Source organism: Propithecus coquereli, unplaced genomic scaffold, assembly GCF_000956105.1.
Source record: "Propithecus coquereli isolate 6110/MARCELLA unplaced genomic scaffold, Pcoq_1.0 Scaffold39, whole genome shotgun sequence".
NCBI classification, from domain to species: domain Eukaryota; kingdom Metazoa; phylum Chordata; class Mammalia; order Primates; family Indriidae; genus Propithecus; species Propithecus coquereli.
In genome coordinates, this window is record NW_012149618.1 from 1,971,350 (window position 1) to 1,978,942 (window position 7,593).

The window sequence follows — 7,593 nt, forward strand, 5'->3', positions numbered from 1 at the left end:
TGTGGCTACCATGTAGTGCAAATAGATCACTAAAATTTATTTCTCTAGTCTAACTGAAAGTTTGTACCCTTTGATCAACATCTTCCCTTTTTGTATCCCTCTTCCTCCCCCACAAGCCTCTGGTAACTACCTTTCTATTCTGTTTCTCTGAAATCCACTTTTTTTTTTTTTTTAGATTCCCCATATAAATGAGATCATGCATTATTTGTCTTTCTGTGCCTGGTTTATTTCACTTAGCATAGTATCTTCCAATTCCATCCATATAGTTGTTAATGACAGAATTTCCTTCTTTTTAAAGGCTATGTAATATTCCATTGTGTATATACCATATTTTCTTTATCCATTCATCTGTTGATGCCCACTTAAGTTGCTTCCATGTCTTGTCTATTGTGAATAATTCTGAAATGAATGTGGGAGTGCACATATCTCTCTTTTTTTTTTTTAGGGTGTGGAACATGCAGGGGACAGATACCTCTTTGACATACCAATTTTAGTTACTTTGGATATATACCCAGAAGTGGAATTACTGAATCTTAAACATTAATTTAAAGCTGAAAGTATTATAGCTAACTTAATTTTAGTAGTAAATAATTTAAAATTTTTATTACTTTTTGTTCTTTTATAAAACACATCTTCTTGGAAACAATGGTACGGTGTGCCTGCTTTGTGTTTACGTGATCATATGTTGTTTTGTAGATTTCGAAATGCACCATAGAATGGTATTTAATATTACGGCTTGGCTCATCTCCTTGCAGTTTGTCAGTTAAATTTTTTCATGTAACTGCCATGATCTGTTTCAGTGGATGATGTGCTTTTAGGCAGTCTTTGACCTTCCTTAACCATTGTGTAATTTGGTCTATGATTGGTTAATTTTCCTTAAAGATGATAAAGAATGATCCATTTTTGAAATGTGAAGTCACGGAAATCAGTGATTCCAAAACGTGGAACCTCTACCAGCAGCACCTGGAAACTTGTTGGAATTGCAAATTCTTTGGTTCCAGTGCTGATCTATTGAATCAGAAACTTTAGCCATCTGTTTTGACATGGCTTTCCAGATGATTTGATACAAGCTGAAGTTTGAGAACCAAGGTCATGCTATTAAATAAAATATATCACATAAATAGTAAGAAAAACTTGCTGTTGGATATGTAATTTTCTTTTAAAAAATAATTACAAACAATGCCGTAGTAAACATCACTATCTACTTAATATTTTAAGTTTAGGAGGCTTGATAAGAAACTAAAAATTGTTCCTACCTCCTTGTTTTTCTTGATCTTAGTCACACTTTTTTTTTTTTTAAACTTGTTTGGACATAGTTTCTGGGATTTTGTTCTGGAAATGTAAATTGCTCAGTTCCTTTGGGTTCTGTGATTCTTTTTCCTCTAATAGGTCATTAAAAACCTTTGTTTTGTTTTGTTTTTTACTGAGTGTGTAGTGATTTGGTTCAAAATTCAAAAGGTTTAAAAATCTCCCTCCCTGGAGGCAAACAAGGGTTACTATTTTTTTTATATTCTTCCAAAGATATTTTATACATGTAAAAGCAAGAAAGCATATCATTCTCCCCTTTTGTTACATAAATTGTACATATGTTTGCATTGTTCTGTCCCTTGTGTGTTTCTACATAATGTGTCTTAGAGATCATTTCTTATCAGTATTAAATAGTTTCTTCATTTTTTAAACTACTGTATAGTGTTTCATTAGATACATCATAATGTATTCAACCAGTCTCCTATTTATTGACCTTTCGGGTTGGGAGCATCAAGTGCTCAGAAACTATGTGGTGCTACCTGTGGAGTACCTTATGTGATCTGGCAATAAGCTTGTACTTCATCGTATAGATGGGTTAGTGAGTGGCATGATTAGATCTCCGCCACCTATTTCTGGTACTGCCATTAGGTCAATTTTTTGCTATTAACCTAGGGAATATGTAAGTAGGAGCAGATCTGGGAGACATGATAATAAGTTTTCAAGTTGTAACATGTGCCTGTAGGATATCTGGGTTAGTATGTCCAGTAGACATTTGTATATTATGTATGGGAGGTAAGGAATCTAGTCCTGAGAAATAAAATGCTTGAAATCATAGCAGCTTCAATGAGTATGGAGTGAGAAGCCTTCCAAAAACTGTAAGAAATACCAACGTTTAAGGTATAGACAGACTAGGAATCCAGCAAGGAGATTAAGAAACACTGGCCAGAGTGATAGGGGAGATGGTATAGAGAAAAAGAACATGGATTAATTAAAATTTGTTTTGCCACTTATTCGACTTCAGGCAAATTTTTTTTTTTTTTCTTTTTTGAGATGGAGTCTCGCTCTGTTGCCTGGGCTAGAGTGCTGTGGCGTCAGCCTAGCTCATAGCAACCTCAAACTCCTGAGCTCAAACGATTCTCCTGTTTCAGCCTCCTAAGTAGCTGGGACTACAGGCACACACCACCATGCCCGGCTAATTTTTCTATTTTTAGTAGAGATGGGGTCTTGCTCTTGCTCAGGCTGGTGTCAAACATCTGACCTCAAGCTATCCCCCACCCCACCTCGGCCTCCCAGAGTGTTAGGATTACGGGTGTAAGCCACTGAGCTTGGCCTTTCAGGCAAATTTTAAAATCTTTCTGAACCTCTCTTTAAGAGGGGCTGATAACACCTACCTTGAAAATTGATTGGATTAAATGGAGTAATGTGGTAAGCAGTACAGGACCTGGGCCATAGTAGGTACAAATTTTTTCTTTTTTTTTCCTTAAAGAGACAGGATCTTGCTTTGTTGCCCAGGCTGGAGTGAAGTGTCTCAATCATAGCTTACGGTAGTCTCAAACTCCTGGGTTGAAGTGATCCTCCTGCCTCAGCCTCCCGAGTAGGACTACTGGTATGGTGGTGGGTATGGTGGTGTGTGCCCGGCAAATTTTTTGGTTTTTTTAAAGACCTGGGTCTGACTTGTTGCCCAGGGCTGATCTTGAACTCCTGGCCTCGAGCCATCTTCCCATCTCAGCTTCCCAAAGTGCTAGGATTACAGGTGTGAGCAGACCCACCATGCCTGGTCTCTGAAAACTTTCCTTTAATGGCTTATTCTACCTCTTTTGATAGTGTATTGCAGAAAGGAAGTTGTTGACAATAGAAAAGAAAATACCTGAGGTACATGTTTCTTAGTAATTAAAATTTGTTGGAGCCACCAGTTGAAATCTGAATTATGGCAAAAAATAGGCCTCTTCAACCATTGACACTAAGGGGTTTTGGTTTATTTGGTCGGTAAACTCTTGTTGGGTGTATATTGTGTATAAGGGACATGATAGTTTATATAGGAATGAAAGGAAAAATATGAAAGTTTCTCTTTTCAGAGAGCTCATAATTTAGTAATTCAGTCACTGAAACAACTACTCAATAAAATGTGTGAATGTTGATGAAGGTATGTAAAGATGTTGTGTGGGAAGCACAAGGGAGGGACTGGTAAGCTCTGACCAGGAGTGCAGGCCTCACAGAAGAGGTTTCATTTGAGCTGAGCCTTGCAGCATGGTTAAGAAGGTGCAGAGGTTGGAGGGCATCTTCGGGTAGAGGAAACTGCTTAAGAATGGTGTCGTTGGTATGTGGTGTGTTTGGAAACTACAGGTAGTGGAAAGTGGCTAGAATGGGAGGTGTGGCAGGAAATAAGTTGGCGCTGTACAAGGCCTTGAGATTCTTGTTACGGAGTTTGAATTTTCTGAGATGCCATCAAGAATTTTGAATTAGTGGGAACACTGACTTCAGATTTAAAGTATGACATTTTTTTCTGTTTCAGAAGTGTACTTTCATATATGTAAAAAAGAATATTAACATATGCCAGACTATTAATTGGGAGTTATTGACAGCAGAGAGACAAATTAGCATAATGCTGGGTAGAATCCAAGAGATGATGAGGATCTGAGCTAGGAAAGTGAGAATTAAGAATAAGGAAATTAAAGAAGTAAACTCGATTTAGTGTGATTAGATGTTGGGGACAGGATTGGCGAAAGCAAGGAACCAGTTAGGTTTTCAACTTAGGCAACTAGTAACTGATAACTTTAACTGAAATAGTTAATGGTAGGTGAGAGAAGCAGGATGGGAGTGGGGATTCTTGTCCTTATTTGTGAATACGTTTATGCAAGGTCTCTGCTCATCTGTATAAACCGTATTGGAAAGGTTGACAGGATAAGCTGTTCAGTAGTCAGTGAACAGACACACTGAATACTCATTGTGGGTACTGTGCTGGGTCCAGGGAAGACAATGAAAAAAACTGAGCATGCCTAATGGGTGGAGTGACCATGTAATTTATCATCCAAACTGAAACACTCTAGAGAGTGAAAGAGGGTGCTAAAAATGATTGTGTAATTTGTTGAAATATTTGATAGATTTGTTTTTATCTATTAAAAACTATTTTCAAAAATTATTTCTTTAAAATGAATATCTGTATTCATTATAACAAAACTTTAAAAAAACATTGAGTGTTAAAAACAAGACCCAGGCAGAATTATTCTTTATGCATATTCATGTGCCTTTAGCTGTATCTCTAATTCCCTGTTCCTCGTATTTTTCTGAAGAGTATTTTTTTTTCCCGCTATGGCTGTATTTATTTAATAGAATTTTCTACAGTCCTCTCGGTTGTATTTTATAGTTGAGAAATTGGAAATTATCAACATTTTCATTTGACACTTCCCTGTTTGCAAGCTTTTATTTTTCAATAATCGCAATTTGCCAGACTTCAAAGCCTGAAGTTTTTTTTGGCACTTGAATTTATTGAATACTTTGATTAAATATCTCTAATTGATTTTTTAAAAATTCAGAAGATTCCTTGACAGAAAAGTTCAATACCATTGTAGGACACTTAGGTTGATTTATAAAGTAGTTCCGTAAAGGCTCAAACGTTTCCAAAATATGATTGATGACATGTAACAGAGAGGAAGCACATGCTGCCAGTCATATATATATGAGTATGTATATATGTGTGTGTGTATATGCACACACACACATACAAAAATATTTATAAATGTATATAAATCATCAGCTTGATCACAGGTTTTATACTATGTGTATTTCTATATTTTGACATCTACAGCATCTTTCAGTTGGTAAAATATAGCCTTTTTGCATGCAGTTATGAATAGTGTGTATTCCACAATCATTTCAAGTATATTTTTTCTCTTTTTGGCTTAGTAGGAATACTGTTTTTACCATGACATTCCACCAGAATTTATATTCTCATCATTGCTAAAAAAAAAATTTTATCTTCAGTGCTATGTATTTTTTAAGAGAATTTACAGTGGCATTCTCAGTAATATCAGATGTTTTACCTTCAAGGGCATGAACCTTCCAAACAATTAACTGATTCAGTTTTTTCGAGTGGACAAGAAAACGCAGAATTGAATAAAAGGACAGTCATTTGATATAAAAGTTACGTTTCGTAGAATGTTTTGTAAAGGCATCTTTGCAGATGCATATATTGTCATTTTCAGATACAGTCTTAAAATAACTGCTGTATTACTTTTTGAATTAAATAGTGATGCTTCAGATTTGCTTCACATCATTGTTAGCACTTTGAACATATACTTTGAGTGCATTACTGTCTAAAGGACTTATTGCAAAATACATAGATTAGTTGTAAATGCTGTATGATAAACGAAAAGGTCATTGTAACAAAAGCATTTATATTATCTCTGTATACTCTGTGAAAGGACTGTTTATACACATTACACACGCATACATAGTTTTCCATGTTTCTCCACTAATCCCTTTGATAGTGGCCTCATGGCTTCTTGTTGGCTGAGGCATTGGCCATCACACAGATGATTGGTAGGGGCAGCAGCCTCAAACATTCTCTTCCCAGCATGTCTCAAGACCAGAGGGAGTTAGTTAGCTGCCTCTTCCTACGCTTGTTATCAGCTTGTTCTCAAAGGGAAAATGTCAGTTATTTCGAATTTGTAAAGGGTTGGAGAAAGAGGCAGGCTATCACTGGCAGTCTTACTAAATTTAATCATGTGTTTGAAAGTGATAATTGTTTACACTGCCCATGACATCTAGGTAAGACCTTGTCAGACATCAGAAGTACCAATTCATTGTCTGCCAAACCCTCTCCACTTATTTTAATGCAACTTTGTTAAAAATGTAAAGTCTGAGACAGACTTGTACAATATGTTGGGAAACATCAATCACAAGTGAAGACTGTTTAGTCAAACAGACTTATGGTCACCGTACTTGCAGCAGAGTTTAGTGGGGGTGATATGTATTCATCAAACAAACAGAAACACCAAACCAGAATAATTCTCTAGTTAGATAATTGCTATAAGGAAAAAAAAATTGTGAAATCATAATAAACAGAGGTGATTATCCCTAATGTATTTCAGGGGATAGAGAGATAGTTCAGGGAATGCTGTCCTAAGGAACTGACATTTTTGCTGCTATTTGAGATATTATTAGAAGTTAGGAAGGAGAAAAGAGGGAGGAGAAGAGGAAGAACGTTCCAGGCAGAGGAAATAGTCACGAAAAGGTCCTTTAGTGAGGAATCTTAGTTGAGTTCAAAGAACTGAAAGATGGTATGTGTTTCAAGTGTGGCTTGAGTGAGGCTAGCAGAAGCAATGGATGTTGGAGAGGTAGGTGTGGGCCAGACCATGTAGAGCCTGGTAATCTGTGGGAAGGATGTGAATTCCATAGAAGATTTGAATGGGAGTGTGACATGGTTAGATTCAGTTGTAAAAAGATGGCTGGCCCGGACAACGTGCAGGATGGATTGGAGTTGGAATTTTCTAATTAAAGACTTGAAAAGGTGTGTTTAAACTCTTATTTGTATGTTGAATGATTTAGTTTTTAAGAATCATGAGGGATTATGTGTGGAAATGCCCATCAGCGACTGTGACAATGAACATTTAATTTTTTTTTTTTTTTTTAGAGACAGAGTCTCACTGTGTTGCCTGGGCTAGAGTGAGTGCTGTGGCGTGATCCTAGCTCACAGCAACCTCAAACTCCTGGGCTCAAGCAATCCTTCTGCCTCAGCCTCCCGAGTAGCTGGGACTACGGGCATGCACCACCAGGCCCAGCTAATTTTTTCTATATATTTTTAGTTGTCCGATTAATTTGTTGCTATTTTTAGTAGAGACGTGGTCTCGCTCTTGCTCAGACTGATTTCGAACTCCTGAGCTCAAACAATCCGCCCGCCTCAGCCTCCCAGAGTGCTAGGGTTACAGGCGTGAGCCACTGTGCCCGGCCAGAGCATTTACTTTATTTTCCATGATTTTTTTAGTGCCAAATACGGAATATTGAGCCAGGAGACAGAGTCAGATAGTTAATTTGCTTTGTGGGCTTGAGCAAGTCATTTAACCTCTTTGCCTCTTTCTTTATCTGTAAATTGGGCGTGTTTGAGAAACGTGTTTAACTTTAATTGTGTTAACCTCTTAACTCTAGTTAACATATGGGCTGAGTCTTGCTGAGTCATTTTCTCAGACTATGTGGGTGAGGCTTAATTAAAACCAGCTACGCAGACTTGATGACACCTCATGCCTTTTCTGTAGAAGTCAGAGGAAAGAGTTGTTTCATATTTTTTTTAAAATAAAAGTGTCCCGCTCCCCCCCCCCCACTAGAATAGCTCGTGCAAATGATCTCTTC

At 37.1% G+C, this 7,593-nt stretch overlaps 1 protein-coding gene across 1 annotated transcript in view; it reads left to right on the forward strand.

The window, feature by feature from the left end:
- Positions 1–7,593, forward strand: part of RAB10 (RAB10, member RAS oncogene family) — a 98,894-nt gene that overhangs the window by 26,387 nt on the left and 64,914 nt on the right. The window lies entirely within an intron of this gene.